Here is a 21,625-nt window from a genome sequence, read left to right as displayed (position 1 = left end):
TGGTAGGATACATCTGGTGGTCTTCTGCGAGGCTCCACATTTCCTCTACCTCATCTTTACACCCAGCCTTGGCAGGTCACTGTTGTCCTCTTGGCCAGCCTCCCGACTGCTGCTCCCAAGTTACTGTCATGGGGAGACGCGAGCCACCTTGTCTCAAGATGGAAAACAGACAGCAGTATCCTACCCAGGCCATGAGGCTGCTGCCTCTTCCTAAAGGGTACCAACCACCCTGTGGCCTATGTATCAAACCGGCTCCCCAAGCTCTAACCCTCAACCCCTCCACAAGTGGGAAATGTAGAATTACAACAACAAAAAAGAAGGACTGCTGCTATCCTCTGGGGGACCCAACTGTCCCCTCTGTCAGCTCCCTGGCTGAGTTGCTAACTACTTCCTCTTGACCTAAGGGTCTCGGTTTGGCCCTACACATGGCCGGGGTATCCTGCGGCTTGCACCCCACTCCTCAGTTCTTGGTGTCCCGCCTTCAGCTTCTTCAGCAATGCTGCGGTCCTCCGACGGATGCCTGTCCCCTCATCTCCCACCTGGTACACCTCTTCAGCTCCCCCGTTGCCCCCAGTGGTCCCACCTAGTCTGATGCCGGGAGCTGCACTGGCCTCTTCGGCTTCTCCATGGAGGTCTCTAATGTCAGGTCTTCCTGCGTCCCTCTGCCCTTTTTTTTGGATTCCCAGGGTTAAGTAGCCGCCTTCGGCTCCTGGCTCCTTTCACCGTTGCCCACAGCCTTGGGCTCGCAGCATGTGCCAGTGCATTCCTCCTGGGTGGAGAATGCAGCTCCTGGCTCCTGTTGCTCCCACAGGAGCTTCAGGAAGGCACCTCTTGCCAGTGTTCCTGTCAGTGTCACTCTGCTGCCCCCCTCCTTCTTGCCAGTGGCTCGCTTTATTTCTATCACTGGCCGGCCGCAGCTGTATAAAGGTGCAGCTGATGAGCCATGCGGGTTCCTCCCTTGGTTCCAGCTTCGCTGCTGGTCACGCTGCAGGTAAGTATCTCCTTTCACTTTTTTTCTCTTTCCAGCCCCTCTGAAGGTTCCTTACCCTGGGGCTTCCCCCTAGTATTTTGGGGTCCCCCCATCGGTTTCTCCCTGTGACACTGACTTTATTAATTCTTTAAGGCTAACTTGCACTTCAATGAGGCCTGGCTTATTATTTTTTCATTTTTGGGTAATGCAATACAGGCTTCCACCTCTCCCCTAAGGATAAGAAAAGAAGGCAACCAGTAGGATCAAATTTAGAACAAAGGGAGAATAGGGATGGAGAAATTAAAGGGAAAAGAAGGTAAGGGATGCAATCAGTAGGGCTGTGTGAAATGTTTCCCAGTGTTTCATTTCAAAGCTGTTTCAATGTGTTTCGAGTTCAAAACAGCAAAATCAAAATTAAACAAAAGCCTTCAAATAGCTCTGAAATGAAACAAGGGCACTCAAAAGATTTGACAGGATGACAAGAGGGGCCAGTGGCAGCACCAATCTTCCTGGTGCTGGGTTTGGGCTGTGATCAGCACTGTCCCAGGTGGCAGGAGCAGCTTCCTGTGATCCAGCAGGCCAATTAGGGGCCCTTGTACCCCCGGGAGGGCTGTGGGGCTCTGCTGACTCCTCCCAGGGGTTCAGCAGCCCCTGATCTGCCTGCCAGATGACAGGAGGCTGGTGGTCCTGACTGGGACCCATGCTGGGAAGATCGGTGCTGCTGCTGGCCCCAGCCAGCAGCACCAGCCTCCTGTCATCTGACAGGCAGATTGGGGGCTCCCGGGAGGGCTGTGGAGGCTGTGCTGGCCTCCTTGGGGTGCAGGCCCCCAGTCTGCTTGTCAGATCACAGGAGGCTGGTGCTGCCAGCTGGAGCCAGCGGCAGCACTGATCTTCCCGGTGCTGGGTGTGGAGCAGCCAGCCTATGGGTAAGACATTGAAACAGCATCAAAACAGCAAAATAATTTCGATGAAATGAAAAGAAACAGTGCTTTCAAAATGAAACAAAACTCGAAATGAAGCACTGTTCCGTCGAAACACTGAAAAGGAAGTCGAAGCAGAACAGTGCTGTTTGACACAGCCCTAGCAATCAGTATGGCCAGTCATCAGTTGGACAATGATTTTATTATCTCTTGATCATATGCAAACCTGTTTTCATTTATTTGCCTGTAACTTTCTAAAGTGATGGATTTTGTGGTGGCAATCAGGGATTAGAAAGTGGATAATGTGGTACTGACCACTGAAAAAGAGGTCTAATAAATCTAATGTTTACCCTTAATAATGAAGCTTTCAATAAATTTTCAGTAAATTTTTATTCAATAAATTTTGAGGGATAAAAAATCCTGTGACAATGCAGAGATTGCTCCTGAGCAATAAGCAGCATAAACTGATAATGAAAAAAAAAATCAAGCCAAATAAACTTGATTAATTTTTTGGGTGAAGTTACAGATGGATGGAGTAGAGCAGATGTAATTTATATAGCTGTCAGAGCCTGCTCTTATTTATAGAGATGGAAATCCAGACTAATACCAGTTAAGTTACTCCTGATTAAGACCCATGTAGCTAAGAATGGAAATTAACCTCTGGGCTTTAATGAAACAAGACTTTACTGGGAATATTAATTTGTCTCTGACTTGGTATTAGCATGGTCATGTGGATAAAAACAGACATAATGATCATAGGGAAAAAGTAAGTATCTAACATACTGCATTTGATGGGAAATGGAACAGTGATCGCATAGACCAGTACAAGTCTGTTTTGGTTTGATGAGAGAAATGGTGCAATGGTTAGAGCAGCTGAGTGGGAGTCTGGTTTTCTGGGCTGTCTTCAAGGTTGTCAGTGAGTCACTATATGGCCTTGGGCAAGTCTTTCAACGTATTTGCCTTAAGATAGTCATGTTAATACCCCCATTATAATAAGTCCTGAGGTACTTGGAAGAAGATTTCTGGTTAAATGTTTTTATTTTATTACTTTATTACTGTTATTACTTTATTACTATTAATAATAATAATGAATAACAGCATTATAAAGGAAAGCCAAGATATTTATTTTACTTGTGTAAATTAATTTATTACAGAGAATTAAATTATGAAGCATTGCCAGCATGAGAGAAATTATAAAAATGGATCTTCAGAAGACTAAAAAAAGTGGGTGAAAGGGAGAACTTACTTTGGATAACCAGAGCATTTTCCTAATAGGAAGGAATGTGGGATAAAGTCTGTTTATGCATTTCTTGTGATGGAGTCAAATGGTAGTTTTGAGCGAGCAAAGAACATAGGAATGGACGGGAAGGATCCGTCTGGATCATTGCGTCTAATTCCTTGCCATTGAGGACAGCTGTGTCGGACCATCGCTGTCAAAACCTGATAGCATTAAAAGTGATGAGGCTAATAGAAGGCACAGAATACATTTTAAACTCTAACTAATGGAAGTTTCACTGGGGTCTGAATGTTTAAATATAATTGCACAACTGAGTATATAGAACCAGAAATGAATGCAATAAAAACTGCAGCTGTGTTTTTGCGGGGGGGGTGGGGAATAAAAAAGAGAGATGCTGAAAGGGAAAAAAGATACTCAAACTACTTGATGGAAGGCCTTATCAAAGCCCCACATAAATGTTCTATCTTGGGCTGTTGCTAATCAGACATTAGATTTCAGCTGGCAAGATCTTAATGGAAAGCAATTAACATGGCAGGAATCTCTTTAATGCTCAACTCGAGTATACTGCAAATATATCTTTCCCAATCAAATGCTCAGAATTTGCAGGGTATGGCATTGGTATAGAGAAGCAAGACTTTAATACAAGATAAATTTTCTAACTTGGAGAGAGAAGCCATCTTTGGTATTCAGCCCAAAATAAATATTCAGAATAAGCATTGCATGCCAACATAACCCAAAGGAACCACATTCTTCTGATAAGAAATAAGTACATGTAACAGCTTAAAAAGCCATAATAAGCTTTTTTCCAGCTGTCTTTCTACTTGTTTCATGTGAATCCCATTTGCCGTCTTGTTTGCGTAGACTATAAACTTCAGGGCAAGGACTGTTATTGTTTGCACAATGGGGTCTTGCATCGTAGGACATCTGCTTACTTATTGCTTAAATGTAACAAGATTCTCTTTCACAAATATGCAAAAAATAATTTGCAGAACATGCCTGGGCACAAGTCTTAGCTTTCTGTTTTCTTGAAGCATGTAGAGAATCCTGGAGAAAAATCCCTAGGGGTTACCAAAGTGGGATGTGATATACATTAAAAATGGCTGTTCTTCTATGACATGTTGTTAAAAGACTGGTACCAGTAGTCTTTGTGCAATGGGAATTACATGAAGACCTTATGCCCAAAGGATAAATACTGCTTAGAGCACAGCCAGAAGGACTGTAATGCTCTCCGCAAAGATGCGGGGAAAGGGACACTTTCTTTCATCACCACATTGGAGCTATTCTCTAGCAGTGAATCCTCCATAGGGAGTGTAAAGAATGGGGAATGTGTGAGGGACAGTGGCAAATGGCATGTAAGTGGATTCCTCAGCCCTGATTTTGTTTTTCCCCAGCTTGTTTCCCTCCCTCTGACCTCCACACCAGTGCATAATAGGCTCCCATAGTGAGGACTCTGCTTCATGCAGAGGGTTGACATTCCCCTTGTGAATGCCCTAATTTTTGCCACCCTCTGTCAGTGCAGCAGCTTGAAAGTAGAATTTCCATCACTAAAAGCACACTAGTCCTGATGTTCAGGTGACATCACTGAATGTAATTCCAATAGAAATCAACACAGATTTATCTCAAATAAGACATCCATGGAGGACCTACCAGTTGCCTTTAAATTTTTGATGCAAATCCTTTTTATTATTTTTTGTGATCAAGCATATGGTGCATTGCTGTCATTTGGGCAAATAGGGTGAGGGGATGGATAGATCATAGAAAATACTTGTTTCCAGAAATTTTACTTTTAACTATAAAAAGTCCCCTGCCTTTCCATCTGTGAATGTAACTTTGAATAATAACCCTTTTAAAAAAAAAAGGACATCTGTTCAGGCCCTCCATAAAATGACAGTAACATCAACTTAATGGGGAAAACTTCTAGAAGGAGACTATTATGCTTTTCTGAATAAATTAATGTTATGCAGTTTTAATGGAGGTCTGAAATAGATGTGCGAATTAAAGGGAATATTTAAAGTAGGTGTTCTATAGAGCTTTATGTGAGTTGTCATAAAATTATGTCTTTCAGCTGTCTATGTAAAGGCCAACTGCATTTTTGTGGCTGGTTGCAATGCTCTTTATCAGTTGCGATATGCTCTGAAGAGGGAGCTCATTAAAGAAGACTTCTGCTTGTTGATGAATAAAGGTATAAGGCATATGCTATTTAACATGGATGCTATAAGTGATTTGTTCAGATGGATGAAGTACTCATAAAGGCCCAGGGTAAAGATAGGCCAAGGTGACACCCTAGAGTAGGGCTTCCCCTAACCTTTTCCTCGGCATGACCCCATTTAAACATTGGAAAATTTTTGCGACCCCAAAATGATGCAGACAAGATCAACAAGGAAGGATTCACTGAATTTTCACTTTTGTGTGTTGAACTCCTTTCATTTCTCATTCTCATCCTTGTTATTAGTTTTACTACTAGAGCTCAAAGCAGAAACTTTTTGGAGAAAAGCATCCATGTTAGATTTCTCTGTCATGTAAAATGTATTTCAGCCAGCCAGTATGAATGCATTGATTTTACATCAGCTTCCTGTAACGTACAAGCGCCTTGCGTCGGAGCTGCAGCTGTCATGTGTGGATGAACAACTTCCATGTGCAAGTTGCCTATTTAGAAACAGGAAGTGTATTCATCGTAATTGGTTGACACTGTTGAACATCTTTGCGACCCCATTTTTTGTTGTTGTGACCCCCAAATAGGGTCACAACCCCAAGGTTGGGAACTGCTGCCCTGGAGGCTAACTGGTTTAGAAATGCATATGCTTTCATAGGTGGCAACATATTTTGTCAGCTGCTATTACAAATAGTTGGGCTAGGAGCAATGAACTCATAAGCACTTTACCTGATTTTGTGGATCAGCATAAATTACATCAGTCCTGAACTGAATCTTTGCTGCCTGGCTCAAGTCATCACTGAAGAGTTGGGATTGCTGGAATATTCCTTTTCTAAATGCACTTGCTAATGGAGGCTTTAGTGGAAAGTGATATAACTTCAGGCCATTTTGGCTATATGCCCATTGGGAGTTCCCCAAGCTGGCTTCTTTCTAGCCCATTATTTATTGATTTAGCTCTCTCAGTTAGCAAACTATACCTGGACTTCTACTTGTTTCTGTTATTGTATTGGTGAATATTTATTTGTAAGATGCTTAGACACACAACTTTCGTGAACATACAACCTGCCTTTTTGTTCCTTTGCCTGCAGACTTCAGTGACCTTTTCCTTTGGCAGGTGTGTGTGTGTGTGTAGGGGGGGAGTTCTTTGGGAGGGCACAACCGACCTCATAGACTGTAAAAGGAATTTAGGGCAGTAATTTTTACTATAGAATGTTGTCTCTTGTGCCCTACAACCCATTTCATGGGGCCTGATTCTGAGTTCATCAGAGCAGGGGAAACGTATACCCAGTCTGCCTCTCTGACCCCTTAAAATATCTCCAGAGCCATGTGGAGTTAATGCAGTATCTAATCATCTTTCTGAGCTCTGTGTTTAAGAACTAAACACTTTTGTGATTTTTAGTGGTTGTCATGGAAATCCACACACCACAAACCTGACTAAGACTTTACAGCAGATAACTTTCACAAAGATCATTTCTATTATATTACCAAACACATGGTCAAACAGCCAAGTGGATACAGTTAAAAAATAAAAGAGGTATGTGGAAGGACTACTTGGCCTTTTTCAACTACTCATCCTTTTCTAAGCAACCCTAAGGACCTCAGAGTAGGATAAATGAAAGTCATATCCTAGGAAGATGTGTTGATTTGAAAAAAAGAGTAAGCTAGAGAAATTTGCTTGAACTTGTACTTGTACTTGCCTGAAATAGCAATTTCATGAGTTGCTTATTAAAATTTTCTGTTTGATGGGCTCTTACAAATATGAATGTGACATACAATGTAGCAGTGAGGGACAACCTTTTAGGCAGTCATGCCACAAATGAACCTCTTACCATTCCTGAGTGCCATTATAATCCCCTTCCCAGTCAGCTGCTCTGCTTTCTGTTTCCTGCTCTAGGGCCCCTGCCTGATGGCCTGCTCTGCCTTCTGCTTCTTGACCTACCTGCCACTGCGCAGCCTGTCTCCTCCCTGATCTGCCACAAGCCACACACAGAGGCTGCTCATTAGGGGTGTGTGAAACAAACCATATTTGATTTGGATTTGGATTTGCCCCAATTCAAGGACAGTGATTCAATTAGTTGATTCACATCACTGTCCCTGATTCGATTTGGCCAAATCCGAATCTGAAGATTTGATGCTGATTCAGAGAATCAGCAATTCGGCTGTAGACACAGCTTTAAATGTTTTTTCTATATACCTCGAGGTACCATTTTGATTCAGAGGGATTAAAGGGTCTCTTTATTCAATTCAGATTCAGAGATTCGGTCACTGAATCAGGCCGAATCGCCGCTGAATTGAATCAGGAACCGAAGCTTCGCACAGCCCTACTGCCCTTGTGGCACTTGTGCCACAGATTGGCCATCCCTGCAATATAGCACGCTTTTCATTAAAGGCCTGGTCCAACTCCCCCTATATGGTAGCATCTACATGAGACACTTACTGCAGTTGCCTAATTAGCTCCATCGTAAAGCATCTCTGTCTACATATGCAGAACAGTTAGCCTGGAGAAAACTAATTAACTCCACTGTAGGATAATACTGCCAGACACAAGTACTATCCTATGGCTGAGTTATTTACTCCACCATGATGCATGTGTAGATGGTGATAGGGTGGCTGGGACATGAGGTTGCTATAGTGTGGGGGCTGCCGTCTAGCTCTGCACTGTAGCACCTTCATGCCCCAGTCAGCCCCTCCACAGCATGTTGAGCTTGGGGGGGAGCAGCTCCAGGTTGAGAGGCTGACCCTCCATCCCCCCCACGAGCCTGGGCTGTGCTGCCCTGGCTCAACGTGCTGTAGTCCCAGACACATGTGTAAACACCATGCTGAGGAGCAATAAACTTCAGTATGAGCTGTGCCAGAATTTATTGCATCACATTAATTGTACACATAGATAAGCCTGCTGGCAATGGTAAAAATCCTATTGACTTCAGTAGGACTGGATTAAACCTGAGAAGTGGAAAAAAAACCTTCACATTATCTTAAACTGGTTTAGACCTTATTTCACACAGAGGGATTAATGGGAGCTAAGTGAAGGGACTGCTTTGGACTGTTATTTAATTTTAAAGCACTCAAATGGATTCCAAAGCAACAACAGAAGGATTATACTTAATGAGTTCTTTAATGACATTTTCATTGCTCTCCTGTCCTATGCCCTCCATGGGCCCAGATAGTCTCATTTTGGTGTTGCCATCCTTCAGGTGTGCCACTTTTCTACTAAGTGGGGTTAATAGTTTTGGGTTCTTTAATACTATTCTAAACACATAGGTAAATGTAATCAAAATAGAATAATACCCCTCCTGCTTTAGTGCCTCTTGTAAAGAGCTTGTAATTACAACAATGTTATAGCCCACAGGTCATTAGAAACAATGTATTGTGTGCCAATTTAGTTTTTGTGCAGTGAGCTGTTTTTGCCATTACAGTATATTGCTCTTCTCTGTAAAAAAAGTATGTGTCTGTATGTGGGGAGAGAGAGTCTGCTTCCAGTACAGTAACATAAATCCAGATTAATTTCAATGCCTCCAGATCTATCCCAGTGTAACTAAGAACATAATTTAACCCAACATAGGAATATTAGAAAATAAATACAATTTGTATAAGTAAAAGAGATTTACAAAAATCAAATATGACAAATACAACAGTTGAATGAAATAAGCAAAAACAGGCAGCTTATCAAAATACTGTATCCCATTTCTATGTGATTTTTTTAAATGGTGTGAATTGTGTTGCTTGTGCAAGATACCAAAGTGTCAGTTTTGGAGAGGAACTAACTGGCACTGTGACTAACTGCCACAGAAACAGCTTCAGCATAAAGTCACATATGCATTGAGACAATGGGTTCCCTCCAGGTCTAGGTTGAGGTACATTGGCAGATGTTGTGGAGAATCTTATGCTTTGCCTGCATAAAGGACAACTTTGCACTCCAGAGCTGTCAGTTTAGCATCTTTCTTTCACTATTACTATACTCACTTCTAAGATGTATCTGTCTTTATAGGTTTCCCCACCAGATACTCTTGCCTAGATGGTGCTTACATATCCAAATTTGAGGATCTGGCCCTCTGTGCCTGCATCTTATTTCCTTCTGAGAGGATAAAAAATTTGCAAATAAAGCAAATACTGCTGTGAAACCATTAACTGCCATGTACATTCTTTGTCCAGTAAAATAGTCCTGCCTGTCCCCGTGTGGCATATTTCTGAGCTGCAGAGGCCTATCTAAATGGTATGTCCAGAGAGAAGCTTCTGCTTGGGTGGAACACTTCATAATGTCACGTTTCCATGCTGCCCATGCTCAGTACACCTCTCCCTTCCTTTCCTGTCCCTGATTGGCCAGTGTATACAAATGAAGCACATTCAGTGTTGGAGAACACACAATTTACTGTTCCAGAAAAAACCTTCCCATATATCTTATGTCCAATAAATAAAATGGCCGCTTATACCATTTTCTTTTCTTGCTCTAACTTTAATAATTTACTATTTGCATCCAAGTATAGAGAATATGATTTGGGACATATATGCTCTAGGTGCATCTACACAAGACGCTACATTGCCATAGTGATAAGCTACGGTGACATAGCTCATTGGTACAGCAACGTAGCATTGGCAGACACAAACCATGACACCAGTACTATGTCACCATAGCAATGACCTATGTTACTGTAGCTCATTGCTACAGTGATGTAGTGTATAAAAATAACTGTGTGCTGCCAGGACTGCACAGCACCAGTGGGTACTGTGCAGTCATTTACTACTTGCTAAACGGGGGACTGTCTTCAGCCACCTCCCGGTTGCATGTGCAGACTTCCCTGTGCAGTTGGGGGCTGCCCAGAAACACCCTGATCAGAAGCAGGTCCTAGCCAGCTTTAGGCTGAGTGGGGAACTTTCCCCATGCAGGGAGCTCCCAGCCCCCAGTCTGTAATTGCAATCATGGAGTGGGAGCTAGTAGACTGGGAACTATCTCCCAGCCCCCGCTCCATGATTATGGAGCGGGGGCTGGGAGCTTCTTGTTGCCAGGGCAGGGGGAAATTGCCCCCTCCTGGGCTTTGGTGGCAGAGCCCATCCTGCCAGCAGGCAGCTCCAGGGGGCAGAGAGCAATCTCCCACCCCCTACTCTCCAACTGACTGGCAGATTTCCTCCCAGCTGGCTGTCTACATGTGTTATACTACACAGTAATTACTCAGTAGTTAATTTGCTACTTGCATTTACAGGTAGCAAATTAACTGCCGCATAGAGCAAAACACTACTCAGTGGGTAAGCCCAACTGTGCAGTTACTGTCCAGTTATTGTTACTGTCCAGTCATTAGTACTTGCTAAACCACTTAACCACTGTTACTGTGCACTGTTACTGCACAGTCCCAGTGGCATATGGGTCATTTCCAACCGCACCACGCAGTAGCAACACCAACATGGTTTTTGCCCACCTACGCTATGTAACCATAGCAATGAGTGATGTCACCATAGCTCATTGCAACAGTGATGTAGTGTCTTGTGTAGATGTGCTCAGCATAGGCAGTGGAAGGCTGGGGCTAATAGGGCTTAGCCCTCCCAAACAGGGCTAGTGCAGCTCCAACACCACTGCTGCATTGTGCCCAGTGCCCCTGCTACGGGCTCCTCTGTTGCCACACACACAGCACCAGCATGTACAGGAACAGTCCTTCAGGAGGGAGGGGTGGGGTCAGGCAGGTGTGTTCCACACCACCCATCCCCCCAATAATATTTTCTAGTGCTGCTTATGGAACCCAGGAAGGGCTAGTACATGTAGATAGTGATGCTTACTATGCAGTAATTATCTCTACTGTACAGTAAATCATCTCGTGTAGATGCGCCCACTGTAAAAAAAACCCCAAAACAGTACCAGTATTTGGGAAACAGAACATAATCTACATTAGTGTAGCAGGATGGCAGGTAGACTCACTGACAGACCAGATGGCTCAGTTCGATTGGTGAGGCATTTCCCTTCCCTACCAATCAGGAGAAGGCAGAAGGCAGGTTTGCCTCACCCTGGCCCAAGGGCAAGGTGAAGAAGAGGAACTGAGAGGGAACCCTTGGGCCCTCCCATTGGTGAATTTTCAATCAGGGGGCAGAGCCTCTGGAAAGGATAAAAGCCCATGTGCCCAGGACGCAGGGTGGCTTTGAGGAGGGATGACAACGAGGGCTGCAGAAGAGACTGAAGCTGACCAGCAGGAGCAGAGCAGTTGCCCCCCAAAGCACCCTGAAGATGTATCCATCAGGTGGGAGGCAGCAAGCGAGTGTGTCCCAGCCCCACGCTGAGGAAGCAACAGTGCTAGTGCATGGGGCCCAGAGAGAGCTGAGGGACCCCGTGGCTGCCTGAGGCAGCGTGGCTCCCATCCCTGTGAGAGGCAGATACCCCATGGTGCACAGTGCAGTGCATGGGGCCTGGAGAGAGTTGAGGGACCCTGCGGCTACACGAGGCACAATGGGTCCCCATGTCTGCAAGAAGCAAAAGCTGCATGGTGCACAGGGAGTTGCTTGGGGTGTGGAAGGAGCCAAAGGGGCTCAGTGGCTGTATGATGCAGTGCAGGTCCCCATCCCAGTGGGAAGCAGAAACCCCATGGTGCACAGAGTGGTGCATGGCTTGTGGCAGGAGCTGAAGAGGCCCAGCAGCTGCACAAGGCAGCACGGATGCCCATCCCTGAAGGTGGAGGGAAGCCCCATGGTGCACAGAGTGGTGCACAGGGCTTGGAGACAGCTGAAGGGACCCTGTGGCTGCACGAGACAGTGTGGGTCCCCATCCCTGCAAGCAGCAGAGGCCTTGGTGCACAGAGGGCCTTGAAGAGCAGGCAGGCCCTGGTAGTTGCACAAGGCAGCTTGGGCCTTCCTGCTGCAAGTGACAACAGGACAGAGTGGCAGCCCCAGCGAGGTAGGAGCGCCAGCAGCCAACCCACAGAGAGAGAGAGAGAGAAGAGTCAAGCCCACCAGAGCTGCTGAGGAGTCATGAGTGCCTGGGTAGAGGGTTGCCATCCCAAGAAGGGGAGAGATGGTGGTTTCCACAGGGGAGGAGGGGCTCTGTTCACTGGGGAAGGATTTGTGCTTATTGAGCCAGTCTAGTCATGGGGACTAGGTGTGGTTGAGGATGGCTCTTTACCTTCTTCTCCCCTGGTATTATTCTTTCCTTTGGCACCATAGTGGTACCATAATCTGTTTCCTATACAATTGTTTAATATTGTCTTTATTCCTTATACTGTGGAGTAGTCTGTAAATTGTATCTTTTGCTGTAAACTTGTGTAATTTCATGTTGTATGATGAGATGCTTATGAACTGCCTTGTTTTGATTGCTAGTGGTTAAGTTGTTTTAAGGGTCTGCTAGAGTACCCCTTGACTATTATTTTGCTTTTACGTGTTTGATGTAGTTGCATGTTGAATTTTATTGATGTAACTTTGTTTATGTACGATCATACTGTTGTTTTATCCCTGCTGGGTTCTATCTGCTGACATATTATTTAACCTGTGTCTTATTGTTGCCTATTCACCTCCCAGCCACCTGGAAAGCTTGCTGAGTGTAGGGGCTCTACACTAACAAGAGGACCACTGAGGTTCCAGAGCTGTGATTATAAAGTGCCTTTGTCTGCCATACCCATTTTGTTCTTGCCTGTGTATATGTTTAAGAAGATTTACTGGCTTTGTGAATTACATCTGTAAATTAAATCTGTAACAGGAAAGCAAAGCGTAACTGATTAACTTGTTAAGATGTTGCAATGCTTGATGTAGTAAAGCAATGGGAATTCTAGTCTGCTTTTATTCTTGTAACTTATGGCTTTTATTTAATAGTATATTAGTCCAGTAGCGCTCAATGAATTGTAAACCTACAGAACTTTATACAGTTTCTGGTTTGTATGATCTCTTTGAAAATCAATATAGGTTTTTTTACCTAATGTATTTGAAAATATGTTCTGAATATTAACCATGAGCAGTGGGAAGCTTCTTAGGTTTTCTTTGAAATGCTTTCATTTGTTATGATTTCAAATTCATCAGCTAAATAATATGGCCTTACGTTTCTGTTCACTGAGTGGATGATCTTTGTTTTGTAAAGTGAAGACTTATCTGAAAAGGGCTCTGTGGTTTTTATTTTCTTTCCAAAAGACAAAAGTAACTCTGCTGTCTTGTTGACTGTTTTGGGTCTATGCACTAAGATCAGGTCCTTTGTGACTAGCACAGTGCTTTTAATGATCGGCACCTGCAGTAGAAATTATGTGTCTGTGTCACACCTTTAGTTTGCTGTTGCTTGTTCATGGCTGCTAATGAAAATTGAATCCTTTTCTTGTTTTCTCCCCCCTGCAGATCCCTGATTAACTGCTAGCAAGTTTTCCTCATCTCCTGTCTTCACAGTCAGCCTGGTGAGAGACAGAATCAGCACACTCAGTGGCACTAGTATGCACATGTTCTTAAAAATCAAATAGCTGTGTTTGCACACAGAAGTACTCTTGTTTTGAATGGTGTAGTTTACATTCAAAGTTTTGTGAATTAGCCAGAACCAAAAGGTTCAAATGGCCATGAAACCTATTATTTTCAAAGCTTTTGTTTTGTTTTTATAAATCGTTCAGTTTAATTATTTAGAAAGTGTCATACTAAATGGCAAAAATCACTTGGGGAGTCTCATGTTGTTAAACTTGCATTCATTGACTAATGATTGTCCATAACCTTTGTTTTGTTCAGAGTCCAACGTCAGAGATGTCACTACTCTGTCCAGACCAAGAGGTAATCAGTGGACATGTCTACGAGACATGTTTACTGTGCAGTTAACTCATTAACTGAACAGTGAACATCTCGGTGTCTACACATGCACCTCTGTTAAGGCACACAAAACTAATAAACTCCGCAGCAGGGTAGTACTTGTAAAATACAAGTGCTACCCTGCTGTGGAGTTTTTTTGTGCTCAGCTGTGTATGTGTAGACACTGCCCAGATGGCTGGGGCATGAGGGTAATTCAGTATATGGCTAGCCAGCAGGCAGCCCCCATGCTGAAGCATCCTCATGCCTCAGCCAGCTTTTCCACAGCATGTGGAGCCCAAACAGATCAGTCCTGGGCTGGCAGGCTGACCCCCACCAATCTGGGTCCCTTGCCAGCCTGGGCTGCTTCAACTGAGCTCCATGTGCTGCGCACAAATAAATTCCAGAGAAATATGCTCTGGTGTTTGTTGCTCCCAGGTGCATTTTCAAACAGTGCACCCAGGAGCAAAAAATTCCAGAGCAGTAAGCTCTGGAGTTTATTCATGTGCATTAATCACATGTGTAGACGTGTCTAGTGCTAATCCATCAGTGGCTTTACATAGTCTCATAAGATATTAAACAATTTCTTATGACCTTTATTACGAACTATGGTGAACTGTCAAATGGAATACACTCTCGTGATACACCAAAGACATAGTACAAGGACACACTAAAAGTGTCCCTAAAGATTTTCAGCATTGACCCGGAGTCGTGGGAGCAAATTGCTCGTGACCATCCATCCTTGAGATCATCGATCCAGAACGAACCACTGGCCTTCGAACAGCAATGCACAGCAGAAGCAATAAACAAATGTGTGGCCAGGAAAATGAAAACCTCTCATGCCCAATCCTCATCACTTTGCTGCCCCTGCTGCAGCATATTGTTCAAGGCAAAGAACAGGCTTATGAGTCACCTACATACCCTAGCTTCCACCCCACTCCTTTCTCTTCCCTCTGTCTCTTTTCTCCTTTTTCTTTTTTTACTCCTATTCTCTTTTCTCACTCCTTGTTTCTTTCCCACTTCTTTTCTCTCTTCTCCCTCCTCCCTCCCCTTCCTCCGCTGGATGTAGTCGTCTTTACCCACAGAGGACAAATATATATGACCTTTATTATCTTTTCCAAGATGACAAGCCAATAATACTATTCATAATAAATCCCCGAATACTTTTCTGCACATTGGCTTCAGTTGGAGGAGTAGAAAGTTCTTCCCATCTGCAGTAGTATATAGGCTCTGCACTAGTCTATAGGCACATTTGTAGGAAAAGAATGATTTGATTTAAATACCCATATGGAGGGTGCATCTACATGTGATGCTATGTCACTGTAGCAACATGCTACAGCAATGTAGCATCCACGGGCAAGAACTGGGATGCAGCAGCTACTTCCCCGTAGCACCATGGTCCCCTGGTATAGCATGCCACTACAGTGAAGTAGCTGCTAAAAATAACCGTGTGCTACATGTACGGCACAATATGGGCTGTTACTGCACCGTGATTTAGTACTTCCTCTTGGAAGTACTAAATCACAATACAGTAACAACATTGCCATAGCAAAATGTGTAGATGTGCCTGGAGAGGAGGAAATTGAATCTAGATTTCCCAACTTCCTGGGCAAGTGCTCCAATCACTAGGATATTATACAAAATGAAATGGGGTTTGCTCCTTTCTTTACAACTATGCTCAAAGAGAATACAAAGGGTGCAAGGATCCAGAGTGTTTGGAGAAGGATCACTGCAGCCCAATGTGAGTTTCTTGGTGGATGGGATTTCAGACTGAGCCTCTGATTTCAGTGTTCCCAATTGATTAGCTTAGTTTAGAGAAACGTGCTGACACTAGCGTCCCTCTACATTGCAGATAAAGGCTCTTCTCATTGCTAACATACCACAGACAAAATGGCTCTCTGGGCTGGATCCAGGCCATAAGTTGCAATCCCCTGCTGTACAGAGAACTGGGGCACATACCACAGGGCTCTGGATTTGCTACCTAAAATCAGTTGCTGCAATATCTATCTTTCAAGCACCCAAGTTCTTGACAGAATCTAGCTTTTAGTGCCTAAAAATTCCAAATGTGAAACTTTCAAGCTGTATATTAACATCAGCTAATTTTAATTAAGTCTGACATTATTGAATACGTCAAATCTATCACCAAACTGTGAAAGATAAAGCAGACAACTTATTGTACAAGAGCTCACATCTACTGGAAGTGAAATACTAGTCTTTATCATTTTGGGGCTTTAATTTTTCCATTTACGTAAAATACTTTTCAATGAAACAAACACAGACCTCTTTCAAATAAATGCATTTTTGTAATTGATGATAGCCCTGTGATTATAATTGTCCAATTATTCTGTCTTATACAGAGGCTATATCCATATTTCTCATTGCATATCTAAATGTGTCGCTATGTGTTTGTAAGTAGTAATAATAAATCTTTGCACTGTTATAGTGTCTTTTCAAAGCAAAGATTTACAAATTTTGTAGGATGAGATAGTTACAGAGCATGGAATATAGCTAAGATCTCCTGGCTCCCTGAGTTTGTTCTAAACAGAAGGCATCACTGCATCCCAGAATAGGACTTTTGGCATCCCTTTTTTTTTCTTAACTCAGTAATGGTCACTCAACTTTGACAAATCTGTCAGAAATACAGAAGAAACATCAGGCCCTTTAAATCACTCTTTTTAAGTCCAAGTGCATGGCACTATGGTCACACACCAGAGAATCGAAATATGTGTTTTTCATGGATGATACATGGCTTGTTTGTAGCTTTCATGAGGTGGGTAGCATTCTGACATGTTTTTACCTCAAGGTGGGCTTAAATGCAGAAACTAAGAGGAAAGAAGATCACTTTACTAAACGAAACCAAGTTAAAAAATAAATATGTAAGTCCTTTGTAGCAGGATACAAGATTGATGTGCATTAGATAACTGCCATTTCAGACCTCAGTCCTGCAAAGGTGCTGAGCCCTTGTTTGAGGTGTTGTGTGTCTTTAGTGCTCACTGATTACAGTGGAGGTTGTGGTCACTTAAAATGCAGCAGGGTAAAGTACAATATGTTGAATCACTTTTCTAATTTATTTCTTTAGATATAATACTTCATGGCTGAGTCTTGCTTTCTAATTTTCCTATTCCAAGTTAGTCAAAACCCCTGTGAAATCAATGAACCCTTTTATTGACTACCATGTGTTTTGAATTGGACCTGATGAATATCTTTGATTAGATATGGCATGTGTTCCCTCTTAGATAGCTCCTTGTAGCCTGTCTTTGCAGTTCATTCATTGTTTCTGGTTTTAAATGTGAAACTTAAAAAGTTTAACTCATATTTACTTATTCTTTTTAAACCACTTTAGCTTATGCTTCAGATGTTGTACTTAGACTCCAAGCAAATTTATTTTGAATGTCGTGCTGTTAAAAAAACAGCTCCACCATTATCTTATGTCCCAAGTTAGAAGCAAGCCAGGGTTGACAATCTTGGCAAATGGACCTGGGTTTTGAAGTTCTTCCTTCATATAGAGTTTTAGAGTGCTAGTCACAAGAAGAGTGGTCATTTTGGAAGTTAAGAACATTTGCTGTTTTGCAGGAGTCTCCTGAAGTGCTTAGATAACTAAAACTTTCTCTTTTTACTTAAATGCAATGTTGATGGGAAGGCTGTTTTTTATGCATCTGTTCCATAAAGACAGCGTGGGTGGAGAACTGAAGGCACAGCATAATGAGCGTAGTTAACTATGAAGTGGAAGATATTTCTTACTGTGGTGCAGTACTAAAGCCATCTCTCTTCTGTCTCTACGTAGACAAAAGGTGATGGAATATATACCCACCAGGACCCCTGGGCAGTAAGGCAGACTTAGGCACAGATGCAGCAGGAGTGAATAGGCAGGACACATCTTGGTGAAGGTATTGTGCTTGGCAGGGAGGCATATAGACATAATCTAGAGTGAGACTCAATTATAGTGTGTGAGTGCTCTTACTATTGCTTCTCTATAGGAGGACAAAGGTTCAGTTATAGTATTCCTATGCTTCAGACTCCTGAGCCATCTACTGTTATAGGTCCTGTCTCTAGAAAGGCACTGAATATCATCTTTTAAAGAACAAGAAAGGTATAGTAGTAATACAAGTAAAGATTGAGAAGGAAGATTTCTCTCCTGAGCTGTTGTAAGTGATCAGTGAAACATGAGGTTCAGTTACTCTTTTTAATGATGCTCTCTACTGGAGTAAAACTGTTTTTAATGATAAAAAACATGCAACCCTTTTAAAACCAGACTCATCAATAGTGTTCTCTGATGACAGTGAATTCCACATGTTGTGTTTTATGATTCAAATTGTACACTAAAGCTATATTTTTACTGTCACTAGACCAAATACATGCAGCTCCCATAGAGGTCATTATTGATGTGCTTCTTTCAATTGGTGAGAAATTATGAGTTCCTTATTCAGTTGGAATTATTCTTTTTAATTGTCAAGGTTACTTAGAGGCACCAGCTGTTTCCCACCTGATGCTGATGTACAATGGGATCTTGCTAATCAGCACACTTTTTAATTATCTTCATATTCCAATTTGTTTAAATGTAGGTCAATGAAGTGAGAGTTTATTAAAAATCTGATCAGGTAACTGGTGTATTTACAGCATATATATTTCCACTGACACTGTTGATTCACAGGCTGGAAAGAGTCCAGCAGAGAGCAACAAAAATGATGAGCAGCATGGGAAGCAGGACTTATGAGGACAGGCTGAACACACTAGGGTTATTTAGTCTGGAGAGGAGAGTCCTGAGGAAGGATTTGATAACAATCTTCAAATACCTGAAGGACAATTATAAACAGGGTGGAGATGGACCCTGTAAAGTGGGTCTCAGACTCTTCTCTGTGGCTGTCAAGGACAGTGTTAGGAACACTAGAGGAAATTTCACTAGAGGAAATTTTAGTTGGAGATTAGGAAGAACTATCTCACTATGGCAGGGGAGGAGGGGGTAAGCCTGGCAACAGGCTACCTAGAGGGGTTATGGAATTTTCATCCCTGGAAATTTTTAAAAGTAGGTTTGATAGACACTTGGCTAGGATGGTTCAGTCAGGGATGCTCCTGCCTTCAGTAGGGGGCTAGACTAGGTGGCCTCACGAGGTCCCTTCCAGCCTTCCTTTCCTATGATCCTGTCAGAATTGTTATCAAAGAAGCTACAGATTACTTCTTTGTATGTTTTAAGTCCTATGATAACACAGAATTTGAAATACTGAAATTTTGATTTAATAAAATGCTAATACACTCTGAGTATGAGCTGAAGAGCTCTCTACTAAGCTCAAGCATTTTAAAATGTCACTATAATACTTTGTTGATTGTTTGATCATTCAAGCGTGGATTCTGCAGGGTTCTGAGAGGACCCTTAGCTCCGGTAGTTATGCATAGTACTTCATAGGATCAGACCCTAATTCAACTTGACATTGATGGCAAAATCCCACTGAAATTAATAGCAGTAGGTTTAGGAACTGGGTAAAACAGGAAAACAAAAGATTTAGATGCCTAATGTAGGCATATAAGTACCCAAATGTCCACAATTTTACTCAGGTACCTGTACCACAACACCTATATGCATGCCCCAAACTTCTTGAGGCTCTGGTCCCTTCTCCCATGACTGTTTGTTCTGGCTCCCGGGACAAGAAGCCAGAACATCTTTTTCCCTGTGCCTCAATAGCTAAGCTATAGACTCACACTCCCCCTTGCTTCCTCTCTGACTCGATTAATCTTGAATTCCTTTCTGTACAGTGGCCCATTTTCAAGAGAAGATGTAGAGAGTGGCCCTTGGCAGGGCCATCCTCTAACATGGTGGTTAGGGCACTCCCTTAGGAGGTAGAAATGTGGGCTTGAACCCTCTTGGGAGGAGAAAGGAATTGCATCCAGATCTCACACTTCCTGGGCAAATATTCTAACTAATAGACTTAAAAAGTGTGTGGCAGTGTGTACCATCTCCTCTGAACATCTGAAAAAACAAAAGAGTCCTGCCCTGCTCTTTGAAAGAATGGCTGTTAGCACCTGTGCTTAGGAAAGGATTTTAGGTAGTGGATTCTCAGTGGAGTGATACTCCCTACAGCCCTGAGTGAGGTGCCCAAAGTCTGGAGAAAGGTACAGGATGTCAGATTCACCCTCAACAGGAAGTTGTACTGGTTAGCTAGGAGCTTCAGTGGCTAATGCAGGGTTGTGCATTCCATACTGGAGACACTGCAGCCCAGTTCCTTGATTGGCTCTAGTTTAGGCCTTTGCTCTTTAGACGTCAATCTACAGACCCTTAACCTTGGGGATCACTAGTCATGGGAATAATCCCCTTTAATTCAATGCAACTATTCATGTGATTAAAGATTTTCACTTGCTTAAATGCCTTAATGACTGAACCCTAATTTGCCAAAGTTAGTAATTCACAATGGGCCTCTCAATTATTAGTAGAAATTAGCAAGCTTCTGCTGTACACTCTAACAGAAAAGCTTCTAGAATGAGCTTTAATATAAATTAAGGACTACAGTCATTCCATCTGACATCGTCTCATCAACGGAATAATCATTAACATAAAAGATATGACAGCTTGGTTTTAATAAGTTCTGTAGGTGGTAGACAGGAATACTGAAAATCTATAGGCATTAAGAAAGTCTGTTTTTTAAATTTATATTATTGATATAACTACAAAAAAATCAAGCTACAGTAATTTTATAGTTCTCAAAGTGGCTACGATTTGATAACATCTTTCTAAATAACCTGGTAATCAATAGTAGCAAAAGGGTCCAAAAAGCAGATTCAGGTAAGATCTCTGAGACTCCAGCCAGGAAAAGCCACACTGACATGTCCAATGCTTTTAAGGTAAGTATGAGGAGGCAGCAGGGATGGGAACTTCTCTCTGGAACCCATCATAGAGCTTCTTGGGTCACCTTTTAAAATGAGGTTTCTGCAGATAGTGGACTACAACCAAGCCTTGGTTGTGAGCTTTGAACTCTTGCTGTCAGAATATTAATTGATACATGACACATAATGGCTGAATTGTTTTAAGGACCTTTCCACCAGTGGTCTCAAAAGATATGCAAACATTAATTAATAAAAATTATCAGCACCCTATGAGCTAGGTAATTAACATTATTGCTATAATACAAATGAAGAAACTGATGCTAGAGAGAGGAAATGACTTTATTGAACTCTGAGGCTAAGTACAGACAGTCAAATTACCTGAGGCTGAATCAAATACATTTTTGCAGGTTAGTCTAAGCTTTATAGATTCACAGATGTTAGGGTTGGAAGGGACCTCAATAGATCATTGAGTCCGACCCCCTGCATAGACAGGAAAGAGTACTGGGTTCAGATGACCCCAGCCAGATGCCTATCTAACCTCCTCTTGAAGACATCCAGGGTAGGGGAGAGCACCATCTCCCTTGGGAGCAAATTCCAGATCTTGGCAACTCTAACTGTGAAGAAGTTCCTCCTAATGTCCAGTCTAAATCTGCTCTCTGCTAGCTTATGGCCATTATTTCTTGTGACCCCTAGGGGTGCCTTGGTGAGGCGCTACCTCATAGATTGAACCAGTAAGCCAGTAAACAGACATTCACATTTTGATTCCAGAAATGCAGCCACATCCCTGCAGTGGCCCCCCAGAAGCCAGAGGATGC

The sequence above is a fragment of the Crocodylus porosus genome, unplaced genomic scaffold (genome assembly GCF_001723895.1).
Source record: "Crocodylus porosus isolate Cpor-Errol unplaced genomic scaffold, CroPor_comp1, whole genome shotgun sequence".
Classification (NCBI taxonomy): domain Eukaryota; kingdom Metazoa; phylum Chordata; order Crocodylia; family Crocodylidae; genus Crocodylus; species Crocodylus porosus.
The sequence above is the reverse complement of the archived record's forward strand: the minus strand, read 5'-3'. Positions refer to the sequence as shown.